This window comes from Eubalaena glacialis, chromosome 5 (assembly GCF_028564815.1).
Source record: "Eubalaena glacialis isolate mEubGla1 chromosome 5, mEubGla1.1.hap2.+ XY, whole genome shotgun sequence".
In the NCBI taxonomy this organism is placed as follows: Eukaryota; Metazoa; Chordata; class Mammalia; order Artiodactyla; family Balaenidae; genus Eubalaena; species Eubalaena glacialis.
This window is the reverse complement of record NC_083720.1, coordinates 42255229-42276185: the sequence shown is the minus strand read 5'-3', so window position 1 is coordinate 42276185 and position 20957 is coordinate 42255229. Positions and strand designations below refer to the sequence as shown.

The 20957-nt window shown below is 37.8% G+C and overlaps 1 pseudogene; it reads left to right on the top strand.

Annotated features, from left to right (window-relative positions):
- The first annotated feature begins 2556 nt into the window (after positions 1-2556).
- Positions 2557-13612, top strand: LOC133091767 (tigger transposable element-derived protein 1-like; annotated as a pseudogene).
- Positions 13613-20957: the final 7345 nt, after the last annotated feature.

The following is a 20957-nucleotide window of genomic DNA, read 5'->3' as shown; positions in this document are numbered from 1 at the left end:
GTAGAAGTCAGGTTTTTGTTCTATTCAGGTTTTCAGCTGATTTCATAGGGCCCACTCACATTAGGGAGGACAATCTACTTTACTCAGACTACCTATTCAAATGTTAATCTCATCCAGAAACATTCTCACAGACATACTCAGAATAATATTTGAACAAATGTCCAGGCGCCATGTGGCCCAGTCAAGTTGACACATAAAAGTAACAATCACATCAACCATACTATGTGGAAGAAAAAAGGGAGGTGAAGGATGAGTAGAGCCCAGAAATGTAGAATTTAAGACCCAAGAAAGGCACTGATATTTTAGCATCCTCCAGAAAACAAGATGAAACATTTAGATTCTATAGAATACTTAGAAGGAGGCACAGAGGAAGCTGACATCTTATTGCATTATGAAAAAAAACTGGACATGGATTTCTTAGGAAACAAATTCTTAATGGTGAATAAGAATAGTAATATCATTACTATTTAGTGTGTGCCCACCATGACCCATGCCTTTTACATGCAGCATCTTAGTTACTCCTCACTGTAACTGTTAGACCTGAGCTCCATTAGGTCCATATTGAGGAAGAGGCAGAGGCTCAGAGGGGTTGAGTAACATGCCCAAGGTCACTTAACTAGTTAGTGACAATGCTGAGATTTGCCTACCACCAAAGCTTCTTCTCCTTTTAAATTGTGGTTTTGTTCCCTGTAGCGTGTATTATGTCCTGATGCCTAGGACATTGCCTGGCAAATGACAGACACTCAACAAATATTTGTTGAATGAATAGTGAGTGACACCCAGATAATCTTTTTTCTTCTGCCTTTGTTTTCACCAGGTCTCTCTCACTGGAACATCATTGACCCTACCCACCTGTCCAGGTTTTCCCTGTTCCTGAGTCAGTCAATCCTGAATAGAGAAAGAAGATGATCCTTAACCTCAGCCCCATCAGCTGATGAGGTCTCAAAAGTATTGAGTTTCTCCTATGATAGAAATGGACCCTGGAAACCCATAAAACCCCCAAATTTTAATGCTTCAAATCTATCTCCCTGTAGGACACTAGAAACAACATTCATGTTTGCTCTCTGATTTTCCTTTCCAAAGAAGCATACTGTACACTTTTAGGTACTCTGATACATGATACACAATAAAAATTCACCATCAACCAAATATGAGTTTGCATTCTGATCCTCCACTTTGGACTTATGAATTGGGGCAAAAAAATTAAACTTTTAGAGTCTTTCCCTATCTATAAATTTTGTATGATTTTCCCTGGCACTTAAGGCTATTTTGGGGACTTAAGCACAGTGCCTGGTATATAGGACAGGAGGATGAAGGATGACCTGTTAGCTATTGTCATTGCCCAGTCTCAACTTCCAGTTTCATCCTACAGGAAATGTTTCGTTCCTCCGGAGAGAAATTTCCGGTGTTAACATTATTCAAAATGCTACCTGAATTGAATATACTTTTTGGACTCTTCATTAGAATAACTGCCCTTGCCAGGGTCTGTTTTGCTAGTTGAGTTGGTTCTCCCTACCTCACACCCCTCTTCTTGGCTTCTTAACATATTGGCTCAACAAAATACTCAGCTCTTGTGATTCCCCCACCTCCACTGCCTACACAGTCCACCAGCCTTCTGGAGTGGTCTTTACATAGGCATGTGTCACTTTCTCTATTAAAAAGTTCCCCTTTGTTTGAATTAACAGCCTAATCGTCCCAGTTCACCACTTCTGAAGTGACTCCAGTAAATAGAAACCAGAACTTTTGGAAATCGCCTCCAGCCCTCTCCGTGCAAGTCTCACGTAGAAATCTCTGGCAGCTGCATGCTTTCCTAATGACCTTCAATTGCTCAGAGAATGTATAATTCATTCTCCACCTATCTTCACTAATCCCACTTTCCTAAAGTAAATATTAACTGAACTTATCTGTTAAAACAAGCCCCAATCAAGTCTCTTATCAAATGAACTCAGAGGCAGAACAGAAAGCTGAGAATCTGGTCCAGAGGAAATTGTATTTATTGGGAAGGCAGATCTAAAACTCCCTTTGGCGTGCAATTCCATTCAATCCAGTTCAACAAACCTTTATTTAACACTCTATATGCAGGTGGCAACAAGGCTAGAAAGGATAGAAAACTGGATTAGAGTTAGAACACCTCATGCTAGAAGAACTGGATTTGAATTCCACCTTTACACTTGACCAGTTATGAACTTTGGGAAAATTACTGCTAGGCTCATTTGAGGTGGGATAATACATCATTACAATTACCAGAAACCCTCAACACCTCTCCCTCACCTCCCTGACACACACAACTGTCAGTAAGGCTCCCGGGATTTTGCAGAGATATGACAGTGAGTATTTTGTAGAATATTAGAAAAAAAAAAAAAGTTGACATCTTGGTGCACGGATCATGGAAGTAAAAGTTGCAATGTCTCTAGCTCAATTCAAAAGAGAAAGTTATTCTTTTATTTTACAAAAACTTATCAATCTCAATGCCCATTAAAATATCTTTGCCAATCCAATTCTATTTTAGTCCATTCCAGTCCCAATATCCTCACAGCACATTTGCTTGCTGCTATCATGGGCGATTACAAGAGTAAGTCTAGAAATGTGACTTATACCTTAAATTCAGAGGCATTTGTTCCCAAAGGAATGATCTGATGATCTCATCTTTTTGTTTGAGGTTTTGGATGGTACCATCTTGGGAAGCCTCCCTCCTTCTGGATTTGGCCACCTAGATCATCATCACACCAGGGATGTTATGTTGAGCATGAATACCTGACCCATCATCCAATATCAATAAGTAAGGAGTATCAAGATTACATAGATGACACATAGGAAATAGTTCCAGCTTTTTCTTGCTAAACACACAGCTGCAAAAGGCAATTTTAAAAACTTCTATGAGAAAAGTTTATTGTCTAACTAGATAATGGATCCTTTCTGATAAACAAAAGAGGAAAGGAAAGCAAATCACAAAGTTGAAAAAAGTTTAAGACAGTGCTGATGGACTTTTGCCTCCAAACTTACTTTTGTTCCATATGCTTGGGTTTCCCCTTCTACCAGCCTCCCCAATAAAACCCTCTCCTGCCTCCTTCCCAGGGATTTGATGATGGACTGAGAAAATGTTTGTAGAAGAGTCAGGTAGATTGTCAAGTCCTAAATTTGGCAGAGATTGTCACCATGATTAGCCACTGGAATAGGTGCTATAAGCAGTAAACAGATGAAAATCTCATGACCCCCAAGTATACATGAGTGCAGAGCCCAGTGAGAGCTGATTATAGGCTCTCCAACAAGAAAAATCCACTAAGAGTTATGTGAGAGGAATGATGATAGACCGAAAATAAAAATGTTTAGGAAAAGACCTGTGCTATGAAAGAAAGTCAAAACCAAATGGGGCAATTATAGAGAAGAGGTTACAAATGCCTTAGAAACTTTCAAGGAAAACAATTTTTGCCCTCTTCAGGGACCTTCCAATGCACCCTCAGTAAAGCATCATTAAACCTGCATGGGCCTAATGAGGTAACTCAGCATCATCCAGTTATTAAACAAACAAAAGGTCTGCTTTAATTTGCCAGAGAGTTCTCCAACCCACACACCTTCCCTGAATTCAAATTAAGGAATTAAATATTCTGACTTTTTTGCACCAACCTGTATTCATATCTTTAATTTACAGAGTTAGGGACAGAAAAGGCAAGACAAGGGTACATTAATGAGTTTATTTCTCTCGTCAGCATCTACCCACCAGTACTTCCTTTCTAAAGGAAAATATGAACTAGCAACACATTTCATTGCTCTAAATACCTTTGGGATAAGAGATATAGTAGAAAAATAATAGGAAAAAGAAGACTAGAAAGAAAAAGACAAAAGTATATGGGTGCCTCTCAGATTATATGTGTTTTTTTTTTCTCCATCATTCAATTTTTTCCTACATATTTTGATAACATGGAAATATATTATTTTTAATATATCCCCCAAAAGTTTTCAGTGGGCAACCAAACCATACATACTTGGCCATTTGGATCCTAAACTGATGACGCTAATATGTGAAGAATTATTCCTGGCATCTCTGTAACAAAAAAGAAATAAAAGACAAGGACACACAGAGTTTTTTATCCAAGATTATTTTCCTCAGGTCGGGAGTTTTTATAATGTCCAAATCTCATGATGTAACTTCAGTGGAATTAAATGTGAGAACTTGTAGATACAGTGAATCCAGCCACATGCCCTTTCTTCCTCCACTCCCCTGCTCCTATCTCAAGGTACAGAAACTATTTCCCCTTAAGCCCTTGTCAGGATTGCAGATGGCTAACAGGGCTGGAAGTCTTCTGTCTATTAGCACAACACAGATAACCGTAGCTGCTGCCCTGTCTGTCCACATGGATGAAATCAAAGTCTCCTCCAAATAACCAAAGAGCAGAAGCTACCAATTTAGATTCTACACACATGAGCCGTTTATTTCGGTCACTTTTTCCCTATTAATTTATTTTGTTTTTGTTATTCTAAATCTTTGTTGGACCACACTTGTCCCACACGTTTCAAGTTGGCTCTCTGCTGCCTGAGTACACCATTCCTGTACGTAGTACACCATTCCTGTACTATGGATGGAAAGCCACAAAAATGGAAACTATTACCTTGAGACAAGGGGGCACTTGAAAAGCCCTTCACTTGAAAGTTTTACTTCTGCCCAAACATTTAGTCAAGGCAGACATGCTGAGAAGATGGCTTCCAGAAAGCATGACTTATGGAGACTAAAACCACACTGGTGAGCTGCAGCTGGTTCACACTGGCTAGCAAGAGCCAATTGTATGCAGCTCTTCCCAATCCTCTAGTCAATGGCTTCTTGATGGTAGTTTAAAATTAGCAGTGGAAGGGGAGCTGGATACTTACACCACTGAAATCAGCAAATGCTACAAATCTGAGTGTTTTCTTGTGTTTTGTATTGTTTTGTCCCAGCCAGGCAGTTGATAAACTTTTTTCTAGCATAGCATCAACTACAGAGAAAGGTCACTATTTTTTGTTTTTTGGTTTTTTTTTTTAACGTCTTTATTGGAGTATAATTTCTTTACAATGGTGTGTTAGTTTCTGCTTTATAACAAAGTGAATCAGCTATACATATACATATATCCCCATATCTCTTCCCTCTTGCATCTCCCTCCCTCCCACCCTCCCTATCCCACCCCTCTAGGTCTCTGGCTCTTAAAGGCCTTAAGAGAAAGGCTTCTTCTTTCTGTGATTTCTCAAGGAAGTGCCAGCAAGAAAGGGAGATCCATCCCTGGGACAGTTTTTCTTTCCGTGCTTTAAAACAAACAAAACCAGAGTTCTGGCAAATTACCTCCTCTCCGCCCTTTGTGTAGTATAATCTTCAAAATCCTTCAATTACTTAAGCCACATAACTTTTTACACCTTTACTGTGTTAGAACCCAGCCCGTCTAGTTCTGGAACGATGCTGTGAATGCATCAGCTTAAATGTCCCTCTTCTGCTGCTTTACCCTCAGGCTGTAACTTTCATTTCTTTCCAAACAAAGTTTCCCTAAGTGGTTTTCTCTCCTGCTTCCACTTTCTCATCTTCCATCACTTCTCACTCACTCCCTGTCACCTGCCTGCTGCCCCCTCAGCCCAAAGTGCTTTAGTTCCAGTCAGCAGTGGCTACCTCTCCCCCAGGCTCCTGGCTGTTCCACTTCTCCCTCTCTCTCCCTTTCTCTGTCTGTGGAGTATGTGCCCCTGTCAGCCGAGTCATGTCCCTAAAACTCCCCCCCTTGGCTGTCACAGCTATTCCAAATTGTGGTTCTCAGCCTTTATTTCTAATTAGTCTTCTCTCTCTTCTTGCTTGGATGGTTTCCCTACCCCTTTCCCCAAATTCAGGGTTTCTCCAGGAGTCTGGGGTGGGCACCTGCCACTGGGTCCACACAGCTTTTGGAACATTTGTTACAGCCATTGATACTTTATATTACTGTGGTGTATGCAAATATGGTATTTGCTCCAGTGGAATATAGATGCTTTAATTGCAAAGAGCAGGCCTTATTGAGCTCTGGATTCTTTACATATCCTTTTCAAATAATAAGTTGTATGAAGAAGATAGACTTCTTCTTCCCCAGCTGGACCTTCCCAATGCCCTGAGTTCTCCATATAACATAAAACAGTGGTTCTCAAGCAAGGGTGATTTGCCCTTCAGGGAACATTGGACAAAGTCTGAAGACATTTTTTTATTTTTACAACTAGGGAGGGCCTTATACTGGTTACTGGTGGTTAGAGGCCATGGATAGCACTAAATACCCCACAATGTACAGAAAAATCCACACACACACACAAAAAAAGAATTATCTGGCTCAAAATGTCAAGAGTGCTGAGGTTGAGAAACCATGACTTATCTCCCACAATAAGTGCAATAACTGCAATCTCCCACAGCAGTTCTCTAGATGATGGGAATAAGAGTTGAGTCCTGGCTAAGTGGTACTTAAAGAAACACTTGCTCTTGAGGTATATAAGCACAGTTGTCTTTTATCAATTTCTAGTTAATACTTGCTTAACCACTCAATGACTGAAGGTCATAAGATTTGTTGTACCCATCTGCTCATCTCAACCTAGCAAAAGGAGAGTCCCCTGTTGGCTTCCTATAAGGTCTTTGTTCTGACCTAAGTCTTTACTGAGGCCACATCAAAGCCCCTCACTTTCAATCCTTGGATGTGTCTCTAATGTACAATAAACAAGCCATAGCATCAAAGCTCTGTGTGTGTGTGGGTTTCAGGCATCTGCATCTTTAACAAGCATGTCAAATATTCAAAAGCATGACATACTCAGGTTTGACATCATTAGTTTGGGGAAAGTTTAAGTTAGTGTCTAGAAGTTAAGAGACACTAGGTTGAATGACAGTGATGCTCCTGACAACTTGAGTGATTCTGAGTCTTTGCTAATTCTCACTCAGTTTTCTGGTCTGCAAAATGGGGATGCTAATAAAACACACCTCATGGAGTTGTGAAAACTAAATAAAATAATGCAAGGGAAGTATTTAGCAGCTAATAATCACTTGGCAAATATGAGGTGGTATTAGTAAAACAACTTTAGATTCTTCATGGTTCAGAAAAAGAGATAGAAACAATGAGGCTCTTTTAATATTAGGAGATTAGAGATTGTCATCAAACTAGTAACCTACTTTCTAAGTACTTCATCAATCTTTCTTGTGTTGAATTTAAATGAATTGATTTCAGTAGAGTATACCTTTATCCCATCATTTGTAACTGGGCAACAATTCAAATAGAATAATACAGTATTTGAAAGGAATAATTCATGGGGCTTTAAAGCAGTGAAGAAAGGAAATACAGGAGAATACAGTATAGAGAATACAAGATATATTGCTGAAGGCCATGTCTTGGGTTTCCTTTATTTCTACATTAGCCTGTGTCTCAGGAGTCCAAAGCATCTTACTAATATGATGACTCTCCACAACATCCAGGTATTATCATTTCAATTTTTTGAAACCTGGGCAAACTGAACTGCAGAGAAATTGAGTGAATTGCTCAAGATCACATAGAAGTCAAGCCCAGAATAGAACTGATGTCTGCTGGTTTCCCGTTCAGCCATGACCCTTCCCAGTACACTTTATTTGAAACAGTCTGGTGAGAGTGGCTAATGGATTTGATATTCTTGAACCATTAATATTTTTTCTCAGTAATACTCTTGCCAAACTTGCTTATATTCCAAAGTGAGAGATATTTCTGAAAATAGAGTCTGTACACAAAGTTGATTATCAGTCTAAAAGGACAGTCAGTCTAAAAGCAGTGAAAGAATTTTAACCTAAAAAAGTGGGTTTGGGGACTGTAATCAAAGGAACATTTTATATCAATATCGAGATCTTGAAAGATGGAAAGATTAAATAAAAAATATTGAATATCAAGGCAAGAGTTTTGCAAAGCCTAGAAAACCTGGATTCTGAATAAGAGCAGACCTTTAGCAATGAGCTTGAACTCCTGCCAAGTAATGCAGTGCACCTTGGCATCCTTCCCTGGTCTCACAATCCTGGGCTTTGGCTTATATCTCAGGCTGCAGCCAACTCATTTCCTCCAGCCAATCGATGGCTTTCTAATAGCTGAGCATCCTGCTCTGAATCACTTGCAAACCACTAAGATACACTTTCACTGTTTATTTTTTGACTTGAGACAGAGAAGAGCAAGGTCAGTTGATTCTTTCAATGATTGCTCTTAAAATAAAAACTTTCACCACAGTCTCTTGAACTTTTGAAAACTAATATCCAATAACATAGCCATTTGAGCAAATTCAGTTGCTCATGATTTCATAGTTTTTCTAAACTTTATTATCTATACCTATATGTCTATATCATATGTATAAATGCATCAGAATTATTTAAAGGGGATGTGCTTTTATATCTGCCAAATACAGTGTCTTACATTTCATAGGCACACAATTAACATTGGAAAAGAAAAATTAAAAATATATAAAGGTAATAAACGGTTCCTTTATAATTAGGGGCTTACTTTTCATGCCAGGTAGAACCCTCTTATTGTAAGAATAAGCATATATTGATCATGTGATGGCGAGGAGAAAAGTTTCACTTGTGGGGAAGGTGCGTGTCCAGGAACTGTAGAAGACAATATTGAATGGGTTTGTAAATCAGGCAGAGAACATAGTCTTGATGTTATAAGATAGAGTATAGTATAGTATGGTTATACTATAGGATAGTATGAGCAAAAGAAAGGAGAGAGGTCCAGCCACAAGATGAGAGTTCTAGTGTGAAATTATTGTAGGCAATACAGAGTGATGTAAGTCAGAAAGAGAAAAACAAATACCGTATGCTAACACATATAGAAGGAATCTAAAAGAAAAAAAAAAAAACGTGGTCATGAGGAACCTAGGGGCAGAACAGGAATAAAGACACAGACATACTAGAGAATGGACTTGAGGACACGGGGTGGGGGAAGGGTAAGCTGGGACAAAGTGAGAGAGTGGCATGGACATATATACACTATCAAATGTAAAACCGATAGCTAGTGGGAAGCAGCTGCATAGCGCAGGGAGATCAGCTCGGTGCTTTGTGACCACCTAGAGGGGTGGGATAGGGAGGGTGGGAGGGAGGGAGACGCGAGAGGGAGGAGATATGGGGATATATGTGTATGTATAGCTGATTCACTTTGTTATAAAGCAGAAACTAACACCATTGTAAAGCAATTATACTCCAATAAAGATGTTAAAAAAAAAAAATTCTCTACCCACATTCTCCTTGGTGGCCAACATTCTCATAAGCAGTTTCATCATCACCGCCACCACCACCATCACCACCACTATCATCATCAACGTTATCATCATCTTATGCTTGAGGTTCAAAGAGAAGAAAACCCATCAAACTCACGAAACTGGAGCATAAATATTGGTATGCTCTACAAGATCTTCTGGTGTTTATTTGAGATCATTTTACACCAATGAGATAAGATTACTTACTTTCTCAGGATTTGAAACACCGTAAAGTATGTGGTAAAGAATTTACTTTTGGTGGTCCACATCCAGATTCACTTAGTCATCATATACCTTATTTGAACATGGCAAATCCACAGGCCTGGGGTTAGAATAAACTTTGCTGACCAGCTATCAAGGAAGTGGAAAAGTATGTGGTAAAACCAATTTATCTATTTTAAAGCCTGTGTTATCTTTACCATCATTCTGTTTGAAATGGAAGATGCTTTTCCAAGATGCTGGTCCCTTTGGAAAAGTGACCAGAATGCACCAAGATTTTCTTTTCTCAGACTCCAAGTTCTATTTCAGATGGTAGTTGCCAGTTGCTAAAGGAACCTTTATAAGGTCAATTATCATTAAAATCACCTCTGAAACTGGATATCTGATGGAGGAGGACTTGTTCTCTTGTCTTTTAATGGCAGATGCTTGGGCTAATACTTTATCTGATGAGAAAAGCCCATTCATGCTCAGGCTCCTTTTCCTTTTCTCCCCACTTTTTGTGAAAATAGTGCAGGGCAGAAATTGCATAATAAGTCATGAATAAAAGAAGACTGTATGTATGGATGAATCTTGAAGTCAGATTGAACCCACAGACTCAAGACAGCTGTGATATAAGGAAATTGCATTTAAACTTGGAAAATGGCTTTTTTCTTCTACCTTTAAAAAAATAGGAATATAATCTATATACAGTAAAACACAGATTTTATGTACATTTTGTTGAGTTCTGACAAATGTATACATTTGTGCAAACACCACTGTAATAATGATACAGAATATTTTCATCATCCCAGAAAGTTCCCTCTTAGTACCACATTCCTGTCAATTCTCACCCTGAGACAGTTGCTGCTCTGACATCTGTCACCGTAATTTAGTTTCTACTATTCTAGAACTTCATATAAATAAAATAATATAATACATAGTCTAAGAATTCCCTAGCTATCCAGTGGTTAAGACTCTGCACTTTCATTGCTGAGAGACCAGGTTCAATCCCCGGTCAGGGAAGTAAGTTCCCACAAGCCACATGCCCCGCCCCCCAATTTTTTTTTTTAAATACATAATTTATTTTCTGTCTTTTTTTGATAAAAAGTAAGGTTTTTGAGATTCATCCATGTTATTGTATTTATCAGCAGTGTGTTACTTTTTGTGACTGAGGAGTATTCCTCTAAATGAAGATGCTACACTTTTGTATCCATTAAGCTGTTGGAGAATAATTGTTTTTTACTACTATGAATAAAGCTGTTACGAATGTGGTTTTAATTATCTGCTGTGAACACGTATTTTAATTTTAATTCAAGGATTGCTAGTAACAGGTTTGACTTGATGACTCTCTTTAGAAGAGGCTGCAGTGAGAGAGCAGATTTTTTTGAGCAGAAGGTCTTTTATTCACCTATGTTCCTTTGGTTGTCTCAGCCCAGGGTTTTGAACCATCCATCCCCAACCCCCAGTACCTGTAGAAGGTATACCTCATATTCCATATCTCCTAGGATATCACAGCCAAACAGTGTAATCATCAATGCCCCTTCCTCATTCCCACTCTCATTTAAATAATTAGGTCCTCCTTTTAACACTTCAACACTTTGTAGCTAATGACGAGGTACACAGTAGCTCCTTTTTAGATTGAATGTCTCTTTTTAGATTGAAAAGCAGCCTAGCATTTTCAGAATATAGGCATACCTCAATTTATTGTACTTTGCTTTATTGTGCTTTGCAGATGTACTTTTTACAAATTGAAGGTTTGTGGTAACCCTGCATCAAGAGTCTAACAGCATTTGCTCACTTCATATCTCTGTGCACATTTTGGTAATGCATACAATATTTCAAACTTTTTCATCATTATTATATTTGCTATGGTGAATCGTGATCAGTGATCTTTGATATTATTACTATAAATGTTTTGGGGTACCACAAACCAATCCCGTACAAGACAGTGAACTTAATCTATAAATATTGTGTGTGTTCTGACTGCTCCACTAACTGGTCATTCCCCCATCTCCTCTCATTGAGCCTCCCTATTCCCTGAGACACAACAATACTAAAATTAGGCCAATTAATAACCCTACATTTCTTTTAAGTGTTTACAATATGGAATAGTCACACATCTTTCACTTTAAATTAAAAGCTAGAAATGATTAAGCTTAGTAAGGAAGACATGTGGAAAGCTGAGCCAAAAGCTAGGCCGCTTGCAGCAAGCAGCCAAGTTGTGAATGCATAGGAAAAGTTCTTGAAATAAGCAGTGTTACAAACAAATAATAAGAAAGTGAAACAGCCTATTGCTGATATGAAGAAAATTTTAGTGGTCTGGATAGAAGATCAAACCAGCCACAGCATTCCCTTCAGCTAAAGCCTAATCCAGAGCAAGGCACTAACTCTCTTCAGTTTACAAAGGCTGAGAGAGGTGAGGAAGCTGCAGAAGAAAAGTTTGATATTACTCATCCATAAAAAGGAACGAAATTGGGTCATCTGTAGAGATGTAGATGGACCTAGAGACTGTCATACAGAGTGAAGTCAAGCAGAAGGAGAAAAACAAATATCATATATTAATGTATATATGTGGAATCTAGAAAACTGGTACAGATGAACCTCTTCTTAAGGCAGAAATAGGGACACAGATGTAGAAAACAAACATATGGACACCAAGGAGGAAAAGCGAGGTGGGATGAATTGGGAGATTGGGATCGACATATATACACTAATATGTATAAAATAGATAACTAATGAGAACCTGCTATATAGCACAGGGAACTGCACTTCGCTGTACAGTAGAAACTAACACAATATTGTAAAACAACTATACCCCAATAAAAATAAAGATTAAAAAATAATTTGAGGCTAGCAGAGGTTGGTTCATGAGGTCTAAGGGAAGAAGGCATCTCCATAACATAAAAGTACAAAGTGAAGTAGCAAGTGTTGATGTAGAACCTGCAGCAAGTTATCCAGAAGATCTAATTAAGATAATTCATGAAGGTGGACACACTAAGAGTCAGATTTTCAATGTAGACAAAACAGCCTTATATTGGAGAAAGATGCCATCTAGAAATGTCATAGGTAGAGAGGAGAAGTCAATGCCTGGCCTCAAAGCTTCAAAGGACAGGGTGATTCTCTTGTTGGGGACTAATGCAGCTGATGATTTTAATTTGAAGCCAGTGATCATTTACTATTCCAAAATTCTTAGGGCCCTTAAGAATGATGCTAAAGCTATTCTGTTTGTACTCTATAAACGGAACAACAAAACCTGGATGACAGCATATTTGTTTACTACATGGTTTACTGAATATTTTAAGCCCACTGTGAAGACTTACTGCTCAGAAAATATTATTTTCAAAATATGACTGCTCACTGACAATGTCCCTGGTCACTCAAGAGCTCTGATAGAGATGTTCAATGAGATTAATGCTGTTTTCATGCCTGCTAATACAATATCCATTCTGCAGTCCATGGATCAAGTTTTATTATTTAAGAAATACATTTTATGAGGCTATAGCCCCCATGGATATTGATCCCTCTGTTGGATCTGGGCAAAGTAAATTGAAAACGTCTGGAAAGTATTCACCATTCTTATTGTCATGAAGAACATTCATGATTCATGGGAAAAGGTCAAAATATCAACATTAACACAATTTTGGAAGAAGTTGATTCCAACCCTCATGGGTGACTTTGAGGGGTTCATGACTCCAGTGGAGAAAGTCACTGCCGTTGTGGTGGAAATAGCAAGAGAACTAGAATTCGAAGTGAAAACTGAAGATGTGACTGAATTGCTGCCATTTCAGGATAAAGCATTAACAGATGAAGAGTTGCTTCTTGTGGATGAGCAAAGAAGGTGGCTTCTTGAGTTGGAATCTACTCCTGTTGAAGGTGCTGTGAAGATTGTTGAGAAGACAACAAAGGATTTAGAATATTACATAAACTTAGTTGATGAAGCAATGACAGGGTTGAATCCAATTTTGAAATCCATTCTACTGTGTGTAGAATGCTATCAAAGAGCATTGTGAAATTGTTTGTGTAGGAAGAGTCAATCAATGTGGCAAACTTCATTGCTGTTTAATTTTAAGAAAGCACCACAACCACCCCAACCTTCAGCAACCACCAGCCTGATCAGTCAGCAACCATCAACTTGAAGAAAGGCTCTCCACCAGCAAAAAGACTAAGACTTGTTGAAGGCTCAGATGATGGGTAGAATTTTTTAACGATAAAGTATTTTTTATTAAGGTATGTGCATTATTTTTTACATGTAATGCTGTTGTATACATAATAGACCACAGTATAGTATAAGTTTTACATGCACTGGAAACCAAAAAATTTGTATGACTCACTTTATTTTGATATTTGCTTTATTTTGGTGGTCTGGAGCTAAACCCACAATATCTCTGAGGTAATTACTTCAGAAACTCACCTAGCTTTCCCAGAAGTCCCCCTGGGTAGTGGTTTTGAATCCCATAGGTTACCACTTTGCAGATATTTGGCATGCATAGTGAAAGAAATCCAGGTTTTAACATTTCACATTCTAGGAGGATTCTGAGTGCATCCCTGCATTTTCTGAGCTGTAGAAAGTGTTAAGTTAATAAGACCATATTTAAAATTCACCCCAGTGGTGCATCAAGATCCTTGCTGGGAAAGACGTACTGAGATGTTTGCTATAATCCACACTAAGACCTTTCTAAATATTTAAAGACTTTGTTACAATGAAGGATGGTTTATTTGAGGAAGATGATCTGGCTGTGGGATCACTAGAGAATTTGTTTTGGTCTGGGGGGTAGTAAAGTTGTCAGAGCTTTGATGCTGGCATGCACAGCTATGCCTGAAGCTCTCACACATTTCTTGTGCTTCTGGGGGTGCCATATCTCTAGCTGATTTAATTCCATCAGCTGATTCATTTTGTTTTTCTCTCTGAGATGAACTGGTGTGCAGAGGACACCATTTAAACACACTTGATTGTTTCATCTCCTGGTTTTTTGTTTTAGATGCTATATTACATGTTTTCCCAACCACTTTATGAACTTTGTTAACCAAATAGACAAGGCATGCTGTACCCATTTTATAGATGGCAAGAATTAAACTGATTAAATGGCATGTCGTGTTGCATTATAAATGATGCCACTTTAAGCATTACCAGTTTCAACTTGTCTCTGTTATGAAAGAAATCACTAGAGTAATTCTAATTTCTTAAGTGAGAGACAGGTGGATGGTCATTTTAGGGGAGGGACTTGACAAGGTAGTCCCTCCAAATTCCCCTTGATATGTGCAGCTGACATTGAGGGAGGGATCAGTAAATTTGCAAAAGAGAGAAGAAACTTTCTGAGAAGAAAAAGATCTAGATTCTGACCCCTTTATCTTTTAAGGGCCACTGTCTGAGAGTGTCTCTGATGGATTAAGAAGGTCAGAAGTAAAAGTTGCTAGTGGTCAAGAGCACCAAAGGCCACCAAAGAGGAAATCATCATGGAGAAAAGTAGTTTGACAAATAATCTGAAAACACCATAGACTAAACTAGTAATACTCAATAGAAATATACTGCAAATCACAAATGTAATTTTAATTTTCTAGTTGCCACATTAGTAGGAAAAGAAGTGCATAATTTTAGTACATTTTATTTAACTTAATACACCAAAAATATTATCATCCCAAAATAATTAATATAAAAATTGTTGAGATATTTTTATATTTTTTTATTTGTTAAGTCTTTTAAGTAAAATATGTATTTTCTTTTTTATTGAAATATAGTTGATTTACAATATTGTGTTAGTTTCAGGTGTACAACAAAGTGATTGTTATATTTATGTATATGTATAATTTTTTCAGATTGTTTTCTAAGTTACTACAAGATATTGAATATAGTTCCCTGTGCTCTACAATAAATCCTTGTTGCTTATTTATTTTGTATATAGCAGTTTGTATCTGTTAATCTCATATTCCTAATTTATCCCTCCCCCACTCCCTTTCCCCTTTGGTAATCATAAATTTGTTTTCTATGTCTGTGAGTCTGTTTCTGTTTCACATACAGATTCATTTGTATTATTTTTTAGATTCCACATATGTTATATCATATAATATTTGTTTTTCTCTGTTGACTTACTTCACTTAGTATGATATTCTCTAGGTCCATGTTGCTGCAAATGGCAATATTTCATTCTTTTTTATGGCTGAGTAATATTCCATTGTATCTATCTATATATCTATCTATCTATCTATCTATCTATCTATCTATCTATCTATATATATTTGTTTGTTTGTTTGTTTTTTTCTTAAACCAGTCTTCTGTTGATGGACACTTGGGTTGTTTCCATGTCTTATCTATTGTAATTAATGCTATTATGAACATTGGTGTGTATGTATCTTTTATAATTAGATCTTTCATCTTTTTGGAATATATGCCCAAAAGTGGGATTGATGGATCATATGGGAGCTCTAGTCTTAGTTTTTAAGGAACCACCATATTGTTTTCCATAGTGGCTGTACCAATTTACATTCCCACCAACTGTGTAGAAGGGTTCCCTTTTCCCCACAAGGAGTGTATTTTCTGTAAGTACACCTTTATTTGAACTAGTCACATTTCAGGTGCTCTAATCACTGAGTGGCCACCATGTTGGACAATTCATAAGAGAAAGGTAAGAAATACCCTCTTAGCAGCTACTCTCACAAAGCTGACGTGCTTTAGAACCATAGAGTATAAGCCAGAGAGCTGTAACTATGAAATGTTGCTGGTTCTACCTCAGGGACACAAAGGGTAGTGAGGATGACACCAGAGAGCAGTAAAGAACCACAACACCACGTGGTGGACCACAAGTAGACTGCTAAGTTTGCTTTGTTCTCTCTCTGTTGTATGGAGATAGAGTTAATCTCATAATTCTTGACAAGTTGCTGTAGGGGGAAGAAGAAGAACTCAGGAGATAATTTGATCTTATGGCAAATCAAAGCAAAGAGACTTCAGCTAAGACTCTGAAGAACCAGAGAAATATAACAATTTTGTTCTGGAAGCCTGTGAAGTGGGTCAAATCAGTCACAATTATTTAGTTGTGTGTCAGCCTTTCCTTCCCAATATGTCATGAGCCCCTTGAGGGGAGAAATTAGGATTTACTCTTTTATGGCAGATCCTGGTCCTTATGCAACACCACAATTGTGTTAAGCAGGATAAGTGTGGTCTTCTTCAACCTCTTTCCAGCATCTGAAGAGCACTCAGCACAGAGTCTTATAGGTAAAAAAAAATTGTCAAAAGACTGAGCAGAAAGACCTGAGCTTCCTCCCTCTCCAATGGCAGCTTCCTCCTTACAACATGCATGTAACCAGGAGGCTTACTCTGCGCATGTCTCAAGTAAGTCTCTGTAGGTGTTACTATCTTTACCTACCTCACTAAGTCAGTGGGAAGAAAAATACAAGAAAAACAATAGGAATAAAAAAGGTTACATTTGCATAGTGTTTTAGATTGTGTCAACAGCTTTCACATGCAAATCTCATTTAAATCTACACATTTTACTAATTCAGAAAGGGTAGGACACTAGGTCCAGTCAAGTCACTAAGAAGTCATTCAGCTGGAAATTGAACCTAAGGCGTCTGACTTCAAATCCAACTCATTTTCTATCTTCCTGCCCCTGCACCACAGCTGCATCCAGATGCAGAACCACATTGTGCTGACAATAAAATACTCTAGGTAAATGTGTGATATTTCCATCATGTTGTTATCAGAAGGGGCCCAGTATGCCCAGACTAAAATGTCATCATTATTTGAAACTGCCTTTGGCCTATCTTTACATATATTAAATACAACTATTGACCCATCAGAAAACCCAGAGTGGTTCCAAATAAAGATTTTCATTTTCCAGTTGTACCATGATAGTTTGTCTTCCAGAATAAAATGACTTCTTTGGAAGCAAGGGAGAATTGATTTCTTAAATCTGACCCAGACGTCAGATTGGTGTGCTTTATTGTGTGAATCTAACTGAAAATTTTCTTAGCAGGAACTCCTGTTACTAAAGCAAGTAGATTTTACACAATTTGGTCTTCAAAGCTATGGGGGAAAATAGGCCAGACCACACAGCTGGCTTGGAAAACAATGTAAATGCATTTTTGTTCAGTAAACAATTAAAAAGAGAAAATAATTTCCTCCTAAGCCAACAGAAAGTGGGAAAGGACAAACATTTGTTCTTGCCAAGTTCAGTCTGAATTATTTATTACCTGCTACAGATTGTGGTATGGTAATAATATTGTAAGAGGCAGAAAAATTCTGATACTGTCTCAAGAAATAGCTTGTAAATATCAGTAAGTTATCACACATCAGCCATTGCAAGGGGTGGGTCATGGACTGATGTGACTATCCTAGATTCTGCATTTGGGGGAAAAAATCTTAATACTTCTCAACATGCTGTTGAGAAAGAAGAGTGGATTTGAAACCCAAAGATCTGGCATCATCTTCTGCAAATCACTGAAACTTACTGAGTTTCCCCTCCCCATTGTTAAGCAGGCTAATATCTACTTCAGAGGGTTGCAATGAGAATTAAGTGAGCTAATAGATGTCAATTATCCAGGTGCAATACTCTATTGTAGAGACACCCACAGATAATTGATCCCTAGGGAAAACATACATTCATAAATATCATTTTTTAATTTAAATATGATTGAGAAATAAATATTTAATGTCTGGTAATGTGATACCATAGCTGTTTCAACACTGGACTTGAAATGATTTAAAGTAATACATCAGTTCATTTGTATCATTTTTTTTTAGATTCTGCATATAAGCGATATCATACAATATTTCTCTTTCTCTGTCTGACTTACTTCACTCAGTATGACAATCTCTAGGTCCACTCACAGACTTAGAGAATGAACTAATGGTTACCAGGGGGGAAGGGTGCAGGGGGGATAGTTAGGGAGTTTGAGATTGACATGCTATATTTAAGATGGATAACCAACAAGGACGTACTGCACAGCACAGGGAACTCTGCTCAATATTATGTAACAGCCTAAATGGGAAAATAATTTGAAAAAGAATAGATACATGTATATGTATAACTGAATCACTTTGTTGTACACCTGAAACTAACACAACATTGTTAATCAACTATACGCCAGTATAAAATAAATAGTTTAAAAAATTTTTTAAATAAAAAAAAATTAAAATAAGCAAATAAAATTAAAGTAATACATCATTCATTCGTTTATTCTTTCACACTCATGGTCATTAAACAAAGTTTTAGTTTATTACCTACTGTGTGTAAGTCACTTTACTAGACCCTGAATATGTACTATTTAACAAGGCAGAAAATAAATCTATCCACCATAGTCTACAACCAATAGGCTACTGTTTGGGGGTGGGGGTGAGGGTGGTAAAAGTTGTTAGACAAGAAGGGCCTTGGCTTCCTAATATAAGAATGATGATTTTAACATTCACTATGAATGGCAAAGGATGTTCTGCAAAAAGATGTTTAAGACAACCATCCCCACCACTCCAGCTTGCAATCACAGGGTACCAGGCTGCCATGTCTGACAGCATTCCTTTCCAACAAACCCAATAGGCAACCAGCTTGCATGGCATGTTAAGGAGAAGCTAGAGTTTATTGGCAATAAAATTATAAAAACCCCATATTAAACTAGTATTCTTTGAGCAAAAGCAAAAGAAAAGTCTAGGATCTTACTTTTATTTTTTTTATTTTTTTTTAATTTTAATTTAATTAATTAATTTATTTGGCTGCATTGGGTCTTTGTTGCTGTGCATAGACTTTCTCTAGTTACAGTGAATGGGGACTACTCTTCGTTGTGGTGCATGGGCTTCTCATTGTGGTGACTCTTGTCATGGAGTTAGGATCTTACTTTTATTAACAATAAAGGCTCTACAGCAGAAAGCAGATGCCCCAGAACACAGTAATCAAGATAAACTCCAGGCAAAGATGGATTTTTAATAAATTGTTCTGGGACAATTGGGTAGCCATTTGGAAAAAAGGTAAAATTAGATTCATATCTCACACCATACACAAGAATAGAGTCTAAATGGATTATAAATATAAATATAAAAAATGAAATCAACATGTACTATATGGGTGAATTCCTCTTTAAATTCAGAGTAGGATAGAATTTCTAATTATGACTTAAAACCTAGAGGCAATAAAAAGATAAAGCTGACTACAGAAAACAAATTGTAAAAATTCATGGCACAAAACACCATAAAAAATCAAAAGACAAACTGAAAAACAGTGAGAAAATATTTGTAATGTGTACCATCTACAAAAGTTTGATTAATAGTACAAAAGGAATTCTTAAAAATTGAAAGAAAAAAGACAAAAAATGATGGAAAATAGAAAAAAATATATGGACAGACAGCTCACAATATATATATATATATATAAATTGCCTTCAAACATATAAAAATGTAATAATAAAAGAAATGTAAGTTATAACAACACTGAGGTATATTTTCTCATGTCCCAGATTGACAAAGACTAAAGAGTAGGAAAACAAAAGTTGCTGGAACAACTGGACATCCACAAGCAAAATATGAATCTAGACACAAACATTATGCTCTTCACAAAAATTAATTCAAGATGGATCATAAACATAAATGTAAAAAGCAAGACTGGGAAGCTCCTAGAAGGTAACATAGGAGATAATATATGTGACCTCCGATATGTTGATGACTTTTTGGATAAAACATCAAAGATATGATCCATGAAAGAAATAATCGATAAGCTGAACTTTATTAAATTAAAAATGTCTGCTCTATGAAAGACACTGTAAAGAGAAAGAAAAGAGAAACCACACTGGGAGAAAATATTTGAAAAAGATATATCTGATAAAGGACTGTTACTCCTTTATACAAAGAATTACACAGAAAGAGACCTTCAAGATGGCTGAGAAGTAAAACGTGGAGATCACCTTCCTCCCCACAAATACATCAGAAATACATCTACATGTGGAACAACTCCTACAGAACACATACTGAATGCTGGCAGAAGACCTCAGACTTCCTAAAACGCAAGAAACTCCCCACATACCTGGGTAGGGCAAAAGAAAAAAGCAAAACACAGAGACAAAAGAATAGTGACAGGACCTGTACCTCTGGGAGCGATCTGTGAAGGAGGAAAAGTTTCCACACACTAGGAAGCCCCTTCACTGGTAGAGACTGGGGGTGGTGGGGGGAAAGCTTCAGAGCCACAAAGGAGAGCGCAGCAACAGGTGTGCAGAGGGCAAAGCGGAGAGATCTCCTCACAGAGGATTGGTGTCAACCAGCACTCACCAGCCTGAGAGGCTTGTCTGCTCACTTGACAGGGCGGGTGGAGGCTGGGAGCTGAGGCTCAGGTTTCAGAGCTCAGACCCCAGGGAGAGGATTGGGGCTGGCTGCATGAACACAAACTGAAGGGGGCTAGTGCACCACAGCTAGCTGGGAGGGAGTCCAGGAAAAAGTCTGGGACTACCTAAGAGGCAAGAGACCATTGTTTCAGGGTGCACGAGGAGAGGGGATTCAGAGCACAGCCAATATGAGCTCCAGAGACAGACAAGTGCTGCGGCTATCAGCACGGACCCCAGAGATGGGCATG